The sequence below is a fragment of the Aethalodelphis obliquidens genome, unplaced genomic scaffold (assembly GCF_003676395.1).
Source record: "Aethalodelphis obliquidens isolate GAN/ISIS:26980383/991018 unplaced genomic scaffold, ASM367639v1 scaffold5, whole genome shotgun sequence".
NCBI lineage: Eukaryota > Metazoa > Chordata > Mammalia > Artiodactyla > Delphinidae > Aethalodelphis > Aethalodelphis obliquidens.
Window position 1 is genome coordinate 52,036,671 of NW_020837949.1, and position 12,070 is coordinate 52,048,740.

The following is a 12,070-nucleotide window of genomic DNA, read 5'->3' on the forward strand; positions in this document are numbered from 1 at the left end:
AATCTGCCCACTAATGCAGGGGACATGGGTTCGATCCCTGTCCCGGGAGGATCCCACATGCCACAAAGCAACTGAGCCCGTGTGCCACAACTACTGAGCCTGTGCTCTACAGCCTGCAAGCCACAACTACCGAGCCCACATGCCACAACTACTGAAGCCTGTGCACCTAGAGCCCGTGCTCTGCAACAAGAGAAGCCACCGCACCACAAAAAAGAGTACCGCTGCTCGCTGCAACTAGCGAAAGCCCGTGTACAGCAACGAAGAACCAATGCAGCCAAAAAAAAAAAAAAAATAGTACCAGTATCAGCATATAATTGTACTAATTGGGTCGATATGTGTAACACTCTTAAAACAGTCCCTGGCATATAGTAAGCACTTGGAAAATGTTTTTATTGTCCTTTTTGTCTGTCTCCCTGTAGAATTAAGATGGTTCTCAAACAGAGAAAGACGTGGCTTCTTGTGGCAGCCATGGCTACCTCTCCATAGCATTATAGATTCTAACAGGGAAGGAGAGAAGCAGGACTTAAAGACACTTCCCTGGAGGGAACTGTGAGGGAAGGAAACTTTAATTGACATAGTTTGCTTCTCTTTTTTCCCATTTTTATATTGATGGCTAGCATATTTCTAGGGAAATTAAACATTTTTTATCAGTACAATTTGGGTACCTTTATTCTACCTAATCCATTTTTAGGAATGGGTGACAGTAAGATAATGCCTGACAGGTGGAGATTTATTTTTCTTATGACACGAGAAGTCTAGAGTATTGATTAATTGCTCAGTGGCTGAGGGTTTTTATGGTTGTGACTCTAATTCTTGTGGCCTTGTCTTCATATTTGTTACTTTACTGTCTGTCCCCTCCCACCTGAGAAAACCAAAGCTTTCCCAGAACTGCCTCCATCCCCACCCTACCTAATATCCAGGAACTTTCTACTCAGGTCTCATTGGCTAGAAACAGGGCACCCCACAAGCTCTAACTGCAAAGGAGGCTGGGAGAGTGGGGACAGGGTTGTCAGAATAGGTCTAAACAGATCATGATTCACTGCTTGGAATTAGACACTGACTCTGTGCATTCTCAGAAATCTGTTTGCAAAGAAAGCGGGGGGCAAAGATGGGCAGTGGCCGGGCCGTTAGCAAAATGTCTTCTAAGTCAGCATCCATTTTACTATTCTTGCCTGTCTCAGTGGTAAGCACTTTTATTTGAAATAGCTTAATTATTGATCAAGACAAATTTATAAGTAGGTATCTCATCTTGTAGTTGAGAAAAATGAGGAAGCTAGTAGGTGATGGGGACATGATTCCAACTCAGGCCCTCTGATGTCATGCTGGTGCCCTCACCCACTTTTCCATAGTGATTATATTAGATCTAGAGACAAAGTGATTACCTGGCACCTCCTGAGAAAATGAAACATGATTTGTCAGACTTATTACTAGAGAGAAGACTCCGGAGTTTTCTCCATGCGAGTCCTGAGCTGAGAGTTTCTTGTCACAGCAAGTGACCCAGAATTTCCACGAAGCACAGCCTCTCTTCTGAGCCCCGAGACACTTTCATCTCTGTACCCATTTCAGGAATTCTATCTTGATCTTTTGTATCCTTCTGCCTGGGATCTCCTTTTTCTGTCAAATTATGGGCAAGTCCCAGGAAAGTATAACTCCTATAGTGTGGGTGACCCTGGCCATTTCTTGATTTGTGTCAATTACCCTTCTGTAATGAAATCTTTTCAAGAAACACACACAGTAAGTGTGCCTCCTTTCAGTGTTGGGGGGAGTTCACAGTTCACCCAGGATGCTGTTGCATATCTTCCACTCGGATGACGCTTACACTTGGTTTGAGGCCTGTCAGCTCTGGCCTGTGTGTCTAGCTGCACAACGGCAGAGGGTGTTGGTACTGGGCTCGCGTGTAAAGGGAGTTTAGCAGGACTCTCACAGAGGAAATCTAGAAGCCTCTTGTTTAGACTAGAGAAATGCTAGGGCATTCATTTTTTACCTCTGCTTTTTGGCTGTGGCAGACCTGGGCACACTGTGGTTAGCACAGTAAAATGCGATGCTCTCACACCTGTCTGTTGGTATTGGGGAAGCAGACACTCTTCCCCTTTAATCCCCCCAATATCAACACATACTCTTAGCACTGGTCCTTCTCCTTTCCAACCTCCAACACAGAAATGAAAAGACATTCCATGTATCTGACACATCATTAGCATTTCAGTGTAAGTGTTATCTGGTCTCCTCATAACCTTTCAGAATCTGAGACAGGTTTGGAGACCTTAGCACCACCCTCTAGAGCAGAGGTCAGCAAACTTTTTCTATAAAGGGCCAGATGGTCAATATTTTAGATTTTGCCGGTCATACGACTTGTCAAAAATACTCAACGCCATCTATAATATGTAAGTAAATGAGTATGGCTATGTTCCAATAAAACTTTATTTGTAGACTCTGAAATTTGAATGCCACATAATTTTCACATCCTAGAATCTTCTTCTTTTATTTCTTCCAACTATTTAAAAATGAAAAAAACCTCCTTATCTCATGGATTGTCAAAAAAAATTGGACTATGGGCTGTAGTTTCTTGAGCCCTGCTTTAAAGCACCTCTGTTTAATAGAATATTCTGTAATGATGGAAATGCTGTATAACGTCAAACACTTGAAATATGGCTAATGCAACTGAGGAGCTGAATTTTTAATTCTAATTCATTGAAATTGAAATCTGATTTTAAAGAGCCACCTGTGACTAGTAGCTATTGTATTGGACAGTCCAGAGCTCTGCTGTTTATCTGAACAAGATTCAAAATTTCCAGTTTTTGTGTCTTTTAGATTAGAATTTTAACTTCCTGGAAGAAAATGTCTGGCCTAGTTAGGGCAAAATCACATAATGTAATAGACACTTGGCTTCTAGGAGTTCCCCTGTTGGTTGGGGTCAAGAGGTGGTGGTTCCTGCAGAAGAGAGCCTGAATATACAACACAACATGGGTTTGCTACAATTTCCTGAAGTCTTGCATTTCAAAAAGAGGTCTCTAATGGAAAGGAAAGGAATGATTTCAGAATGACACACTGTTGGTAGAATCAGCGCAGGAGAGAGATTTTGTGGCCGTACCTCATAATTCATGCTGCAATGTTGACTTGTGTAACCCCAGGCCTGTTAGAAAATATAACTTATCATTTTAAAAGATGCTATTTGTGTAGTTGGTCAACAAGCATTATAAAGCACCTGCTATGTTCTAGGCACAGTGCTAGGTGCCCTTCACAAACTGTTTCAGATTTATTTTTCATCTCATGAACATTCTCACACAAAATGCTGTTTTATGAAGAATTAAAATGAAATTAAATGACCTTATCATGAAAATATTATGGATTATTATTCTGTTACAGAGGGCATTTCAAAACTATATTATGAAAAAGTTAAGACTTGAGCCTTATGTCAACGTCTGAAACTCTGAAAAAGTTTATTGACATTCAGAGCTTTGTCTTTACAAATTAATGGCATGTTTACCAACTTAAGCTGCTGGTCATTCTTACCTGCTATTGGGAACCCCTTACCACCTCTGGAATGTCCTTATTTGTGTATGATGGGTGTGTGGAGATGGGGATACTAATTCTGAGTGAGAAATCGGGTAAGGCACCACTGACATTTCATTTAAGACTTAGTAGTAGGAAGGTGCAAGTTAGGAAGGTTTGGGAGTAGAGATTACTAGGAACAGCAATTGTAGAAGCTCTAAAGCAGGAATGAGCTTTCTTTGTTAAAGGAAAGGAAGGTGGCCAGAGGGGCTTGGAGTATAATGTAGCAGGAGGACACTGAGAGGTGAATTCTGAGGGCGGGCAATGGTCAGATCATGACACAAGGCATGTTAAGCACAGACCCAGGAAGGGATCTCATATTAGCATACAGTAGACATAAGTGACATCACTGACTTTGAAGACTCAAGGCTGTTAGTTTATGGCTGAGTTGAAGGTGAGGGATCAGCCTTCATGAATGGACATGCATCCAGCTGAAATAGAAAATAGGTTTATAGAATCATGTCCCCAGTTTCCTTTAAGGTATTGCAGACTAAGTAGTTCAGAATGAAATGTCTCATACGGAATGCAGCAGAGGGATCTGGCTGTCCAGAAACCTCTGACTATGTGTGAATTAGAATGCTGGTAAATTGAAGGACTCAGATGACCAAGAGATACTAGCATATCAAATCACAGAAGATGTAGAGCTAGGATATCTGACACAATTTGCTCTGAACAGAAATCAACAAAAATGCTAAAGAACTAGAAAGTAAAACAACAAACAAATCAAAACAAATGTACAAACCTATGAACTCTCTAGAGCCCCAAAGAAGCTGAATATGCCACTTAGTCTGTAGTCTGGTTGCTGGAGCCTGGCACAGCAAACCAAGGGTTTGAATCAGAATTGGTAGAGGTGCCATTACCACAGTGTTTTAAATTTCTATGAATGAAAGAAAAAATAGGATTCCATGATAGAGATAGTTCACTTATTTCATTATTAATGTTTGGAAATATACCTATGAACAAGGAATTTACAAGGTAGTGTTTTCCATGGAGGACATTGAAACCATTTTGAACACATTTATTTGTGGTGGTAAAGTGGGGATGACAATTATTACTGAAAAGGCAGGCATACGTGACTATGGAGACAGAATGTGACTCTAAAGAACCTGTTCAAATCCATCAACCCTGTCGTACAGGCCACTGGTTTGAGGTTTCTGCTCAGTTTTTGAACACTGGCACAAAGGTGGTGTGATGTCACCATCAGATGTAACTTACTCAGTTCATGATGGGTATCAAAGTTATTAGAAATCACACTTTAGAGAATACAGACTTGGTGTTACAAAAAATGTTTTTTAATTTATGAAGATGCAAAATTTTTATTGCTAACAATAACAGTGGCTTAATAGTATGTAATACAGAAAAGTACTATAATCCCCAGAAAATTTTATCGAGACTTTAAGGCCTTTTTATGGTTATTTGAGGAAAGATAAGGTAACAATGCATATTTTCCAAGAACTTTAAATTTAAAGCTTAAGAATTCCCAAGTTTTAAGTTGTTAATGAGGTCAGTTAGATATTTTGTGTATCTGATTCATCCCAACCATTCTACTTTACTTTTAACCATTGAAGAAGCTTCTTGATGACATGAGATGAGCATAAATGTGGTAAAGGAAAGGGGTTGCAAAGGCAGTGAATGTGGACTTGTAGTGTGGGTGTGGGGAGACGTGATCCATTTTCCAGACTCCACTGTATCTTTCTGTTTCAAAGATATAATTGGAAATTAAAAAATAAGCCACTATACTTAACTCAAGCACAAATGATAACTGTGGCCCAGGGATAAGATGTGATTTTTATTGTATAAATATTAACTATCATTCTCTTTCTAGCGAGGCTATTTCACTGTACCTGCTGAGCTGTATAATTTCTTGTAAGTTTCAAAATAAAACAAAAAATAAAACAACCCACTTCAGTTCTGCTTCTTCTAATTAAATTATATCTTATATTACATCTTTGCAGCTGAGTAATCACCAGCCAGTGCCTTCGGCCCTAGACGGTGTAGCTTAAGAGGACCATTTCTCCTGGCATTGCGATGTTGATCAGCCTTGCTTCCTCCCATCAGATACACTTGGCCTTTTCTGGTAAGCCCAGTTCTCATATATCTCTGAGTCCCAAAGGCAAGCCAGGGATGAAAAGTCATTTTTCTGCAGTATGACAGAATGAAGCCCTACATAGAGATACCTACTCTAACTTCTTTTAAAAAGTGCTTACTTGACTGTAAAATAACTCAATTTTAGAAAATGCTCTTTTCCTATTCCCATAATCTTAGGCGCTTTCTTTTAGCACCATGCACATAGTAGTAGAAGTAAAGTGTGAACGGTGAAAATACCACCTGAGAAATGAATTATGGTTAAAATAATTGTTGAAGGAGAGCGAAGGTGATTCGAAGCCCACGCAGTTCTAACCCTCTGCTTCCCCCTAAAGGAGGATTCTGCCAGGAACACCATATGATATAATCAGGGGGGAGGGAGGCTTTCCAAAGACCGCTGAGCACTTATATTCTGGTAACCAGGTCATGTCCTATCCTATTCCTGTAATCTTTTTTGACAAACAAGAACAAGTTTTCTTCACCTTTTGGACATCAGGGAAATCTGATGCCCCCAATATTGACTTTTTAATGTAATTGCAATCTCATTTGATGGAATTTCGAACAAATAGGAGTAACAGTCCTGGATGTCAATTCGAATATATGCCCATTAAAAGACTTGGTGATGCAAATACACGTACACACGTACAAATACTCTTTTGGAATGGAATGAAGTGATTCTGATGGTTTTAGATTCTTCTTTAGAAAGATCATCAATTATTTAAGTTTTGAATGCAGCCCTCCAGGGGAGAATGTAACCTATAAGTGGCTGAGATTTTCAATTATACCTAGTCATTTGTCAAATGTTCACTTCACTTAGCATGAATGTTTATTGATAATTTTTATAGTCTCTAGGTTACGATGTCTGATCTTTTTGATCACTTTTTTCTTTTAATATTTATACCTTCAGATATAATTAGTGATTGCTTATCAATTTAAAAAGCTACTTAATAGCCTTTAAATATGCATTTGTAAATGTCCTTGGCTGGTTTGAATGTCTTTGTGTGTGTGTGTGTCTGTGTCTGTGTATGTGTGTGTGTGTGTGTGTTTGTGAAGTTCTTCCTAAATAGCCACAATACTAGAATAAAGCATTTAAGACTGGCTTAAATATACAAACTGTTCAGTTCAAACCTATGTAAATTATCTTGGGTTCAATTATGTTATTCCATCTGTTTTTATCATCTGTTGTTACAATACTTTATCATTTCTACATGGTATTAAAATGTAAATGAATCTAGAGGAAACACATCTGTGGACGGTTAGTTAATAAAACTACATTCGGCAAGTGAGCTGTCATAATAATTAATTAAATTTCACTGCCCATATACGCTTGTAATTGTATATTTAGTGTTTATTTGCATAATCACATAATGGGATCTATATGATTTATGCTTTGTTGAGCATAATCTGTATACACAAATTACCACTTCCTATACACAAATTACCATTTCCAAACGAGTTACTGAATTTTATTTTATTTATTTTTATACAGCAGGTTCTTATTAGTTATCTATTTTATCCATATTAGTGTATATATGTCAATCCCAATCTCTCAGTTCATCCCACCACCCACCCCTCCCCCGTGCTTTCCCCCCTTGGTGTCCATACATTTGTTCTCTACATCTGTGTCTCTATTTCTACCTTGCAAACTGGTTCATCTGTACCATTTTTCTAGGTTCTACATATATGCGTTAATATACAATATTTGTTGTTCTCTTTCTGACTTACTCTGTATGACAGTAGGTTACATATTCTTAAAGTTCAGCAAAGTAACAGACTGAAAAGACAATTCAGGTTACAGACAAGTCCTGGCTTTGTTCTTTGAAATCCTGCTTTTAAAAGTGCACTGGTATTGTATTTAGTAGTTTTTGATCAGGGAAAGATTTGCTCTTTTGAAGAGGTCGTGTGAACAGGTTAGATTAGGTATTGTTCTGAGCCAGGTTATATTTTAGGACCCCACATATAAGAATTTTTGATTCACTAATATTCCAGTTAGTCTAATCCCACAAATAATTGATTCAATTTTTCAAAATGGAGCCTAGATAGTTGTTTTAGGACCATATCCTGGGGCAAAATTGTGCATACTGGCCTTAAACTCTTAGATGTATACAATTTACAACATTTGCTGAAGGTGACAGGGGACACTTTTCAGGAGTGACATACTGTAAACAGCAGGCTCTAGACACAATCTGTTTCGAGCAATGACCACCTCCACCTCCTCAAAACCCAGTCCTCTCCAGTTGCCCTGTGTTGAGCTGATCAAAATAACGCACAGCAAGTTTTGAGTGACAAAGGCTTAACCTCTCAGGTTTATCTGCGTATTGAAATTGAAGCTTTTAATCAATTAGATTTTAAAGATGTCAGTCTGCTCTAACCACTCCCATGCCTGCTACCATTTCCTGCCCCCCTCAGTGCATCAAGTTCAAGTTTAAAGTTCTCAGTGCATTTAGCATTGCCTGTCAGGTCCTTCATCATCTGATCATCTTGGCTTTCCTCTTCTGCCTTCCTCATCTCTCACAGTTGTCCGTCTATGACTTAAGAACAGGTGAGCACAGGTTGAGTATTATTTTTTTTAAATTGAGAAAATGGTGTCAGAGACTAGAGTGTTTCAGTCTCACAATTATATTCTTCCCTGTGCTAATGCCAGATTAAGGAGTAGGTCAGTTGGGTGGCTGTTCCAGGTACCAGTCACTTGAAAATGCTGAAATGTGATTGGAACAAATGAGAAATATGGAACCAGTTAACTCATGTATCTAAGTGCAATACCTTTAATAACCGGACAAAATTAAAAAGTGCCCCTTATTCTGCCGAAGGAGATTGTGCCCTTGAGTGAAAATAAAAACGCAGCATGTCACAGGTGCTCCGCACTGGTTTATCCACTGAGCACTCTTCCAATGGGCAGAGCAGATTCAAGCTGCAAGTTGAAGAGCTAGGGCAGGCCACCAACCCAGAGAACAACCAGAGGCACAGTTTACTGAAATTCCAAAGGAAATCAAACATTACTAATCATTAAGAATGAGCGGGTTTGTTTTGGTATTTACATTTTAAACTCTTTTTGGAAAATATATGCTCCCTCCTTAAAAAAAAAAATTCTTCTCAAAAATTTAAGAAAAACTTGCACGTAGAACAAAATCTATAGAAAAGATGGAAATACTTTGTTGCCCTGGAAATAAAAGAACATAAACATTTTAAACATATTTTGAAAAAGCCTAATTGGGAAAAAACTCTCTATAATTCATGACATTTTCAAATAAGTTAAAATGCGATATCACATCAGTGCATTTAACAATTACTTATTTTGAACATAAGGAAGAGACGTGATTTTGATTAAAATAACATGTTTCTCCCTGTCTCTGCGAAACATTGAACCCTCAGTTTCCTTCTGTGTCTCCTTGTCAGCAGGAACAACTCCTCCTCTCCTACGTAGCCTTCTCTCTTTTTAAAACTTTTAATTCTGAATTAATTTCAGACTTACAAAAACTTGCAAAAATAGTACAGAGTTCCTCATACACTTCAGCCAGCTTCTCTGTGAATAATGCTTCTGACAGTACACCATTGGTAGACTCATGGATGACTTACTCAGCCTAAAGTGATCCCACACAAGAGCATATCTGACAGAGGAAATCGTTTCACAGCACAAGTGAGCCTGTGGGCCACGGAATCCTCTAGTTATAATTTACCCTGTAACCCAGAAAAAGTTGGCTTCATAGAACAATGGAATGGCCTACTGAAAACTCATTATGGCTCCAGCTGGGATATGATGCCCTGCAAATTGGTGATGCTGTCCTACAAGATGCCACGCATGCTTTGAATTGGCAGCTAATATAGAATGTTCTTTCTCCCATAGCCGAATCCAAGGGGTAGGAGTAGGAGTTATTCCTCTCACTGTTATATCTAATAATTCCTCCCTTCCCCACAACTCTGGTCTCTAATGACTTTTGATTTCATTCCCACAACCTTGATTTCAGATGTTTCAGAAGTTTTTGTTACTAGGGGGGAAGGCTTCAATAGGGGTATGGAGGGGTGGCATAAAGATGGTTTCCGTGTGTTGAATTGGAGTTGAAGTTACCACTTGGCCACATTGGGCTCTTCATGTCACTGAACCAGTAGATGGAAAAAGAGGTTACTAGCCTCTTTTAGTCTAGTCTCAGCTAGTCTTAGTCTACTAGCTGAGAAGACTGGTTCCAGTTGACAAGGGAAAGTTGGATTGCTCTTCCAATGGAGATGCCTGGGACCCAGAGTATTCACTGGGCACTTAGGACTTTCAGATAGAATAAAAAAAGTTAATGTGAGACCAGAACAATCCAGTAAAGGCTGGACCACTAAAGGCTGAGCTTCTTCAGAGAAGAATGTGTAGGTCACTCCGCCAGGCAGAGAATCTCTACCGCCAAGGTGTTGGCTAAGGGCTAAGGGCAAAGGGAACATGGAATGGACGGTAGAAGAAGGATGTGTTAAAATAGTAACAATCACTCATGATCAGTTACTAGAAGGAAGACCAGAAAAGATATGCATATTTTATATATGTGTGTGTGTATTAATATGTATAATGAATACGAGTTCTGTGTATATTGAGAAAGAAGAAAAGCAGCCTCCGTCATCTGGTAGCTGGTCTGCTGCTCACAGCTAGCCCAAATTATTCTCCTGTTGGATATAAACAGTTTCACAGAACATCAATATCAGACAAGGTCAGTCTGAGACCACAGTGAAGTGAGACAAAAGCAAGGCCACTGAGCCAGCCACAAACAACCAAACATCCTCTTCTCCCAGATAATAAGAGTGACTGCTGCTGCTTTTTCAGTTTCAGATTTATCCTCGTTCTAGTTTACCGCCATTATAGATAAGATTTTTTGAGTTATCCCATCATAGATGGCTTTCTGACAGCGCTCAACCTAAGGGGAACCCCCACTTCCTCAGAGCATCCTCAAATCACCCAGCTAAAGCCCGAGTCCTACCCTGTAACAGGTTATCTTTCACACCACCGTACCAAGTCAACTCTTGGTTCCCATGGCATGTGTTCTCCCTCGATGCAGTAGGTATTAAACCCAACTTGTTCAACTCGTTCAACTGATGGCCTTTGGCTGAAGGACACTGACAATATTAACCACTCATTTCTCTTTTCTACTTTTCCCTTGCTCTACTATTTCATATAAGAAGTGTGCTCCTTAATTTCACAAGTAGTTTTTAGGTTACAGAATACCCTGGTAGGATTTTGAGTGAGTTAGATGAGAAATTCACACAGATGGGACATTCTCTCCCTTTTTGAAGGAGAAGGTGAGAGTATGTTAGTTTGTATGAAGGATCTTTGCATCACGATAGGCAGATACCAGTAGTTCCTGTTGTATGAAGGGTAGAGAGTGAAGATGGTTGCTGAGGAGCAAACATCTGGTGCTTTACTCTCAGATGGAGCCCCTTTCTTCCTCTACACTGCTCTGTTTCAGGGGGGCCTGATCGCTATAACCGACACTGCCCAGGCTCCCTTTCCCACTGGCTTCTGGTTGGGCTTGGCTGAAGGGAGGGCTGCCAGGACATTGGCAAGCAGGAGTTTAGAAGAAGCTGGTGGTGCTTCTAGTGATGTTCAAGACAGTGGCTACATCTTTGTGGTCCTGGATCCAGTTATACACACTAATATATATAAAATAGATAACCAACAAGGACCTACTGTATAGCATAGGGAACTATACTCAATATTTGTAATAACCTATAATGTAAGAGAATGTAAAAAAAGAATACATACATAAAATAAAGAATAAATATATATATAACTGAATCACTTTGCTGTATACCTGAAAGTAACACAACATTGTACATCAAGTATATTTCAATAAAAATTCAAAAAAATGATGTTAATACCTGTGGACATTCACATCCTAATAAGGCCACCAATGACATTGCTTAAAAAAAAAAAAATGAAAGAAAGCCACTCCCTCCTAGTCACTTCTGCCTAGTTCCAGCTCACACACGGAGGCCTTCTCAACTTGCTTCTGATAACACCATCTACTCTATCTGTGCACTTGCCCTTAAATGGTAGCAATTTCCTACTGTTGTCATTTTCTGGTTACCTCATCTTCCCTTGTTTTCATCTCTTCTCACATCTCTGTAAGTAGTTATCTGTACTAAATTTCCTCTCTGTGGATACCTGGATTGAATTAATGTTTTCCTCATCTTACCCAAAATGGTACACTCTGTAAGCTTAATTTATAGATTCCTTTGAAACATCTTTATAGAAAATAGATGATGAGTCTTGGCACTGGTTATTTTGATAAAATTACATTTTCCGAAATGGGACAGCTTAATTCTAAGAAGCTCAAAGTGATTTTTGATAACCAAATCCTGTGTAAACACAAACCACAAAAAGTAGACACAAACCCATCTGTTTCTCCACATTCTTGCTTTATTTTCCTTCGTTATATGCAGTTTCACTAACACTTATAAATATATG

At 39.2% G+C, this 12,070-nt stretch overlaps 1 long non-coding RNA gene across 1 annotated transcript in view; it reads left to right on the forward strand.

Moving 5' to 3' along the window:
• The window catches only part of LOC113618331 (uncharacterized), a 283,065-nt gene that overhangs the window by 95,168 nt on the left and 175,827 nt on the right, over positions 1-12,070 (forward strand). The window contains exon 3 of the long non-coding RNA XR_003431973.1: positions 5,505-5,626. This is a non-coding gene — a long non-coding RNA (uncharacterized LOC113618331). The remainder of the gene's footprint in view (positions 1-5,504; positions 5,627-12,070) is intronic.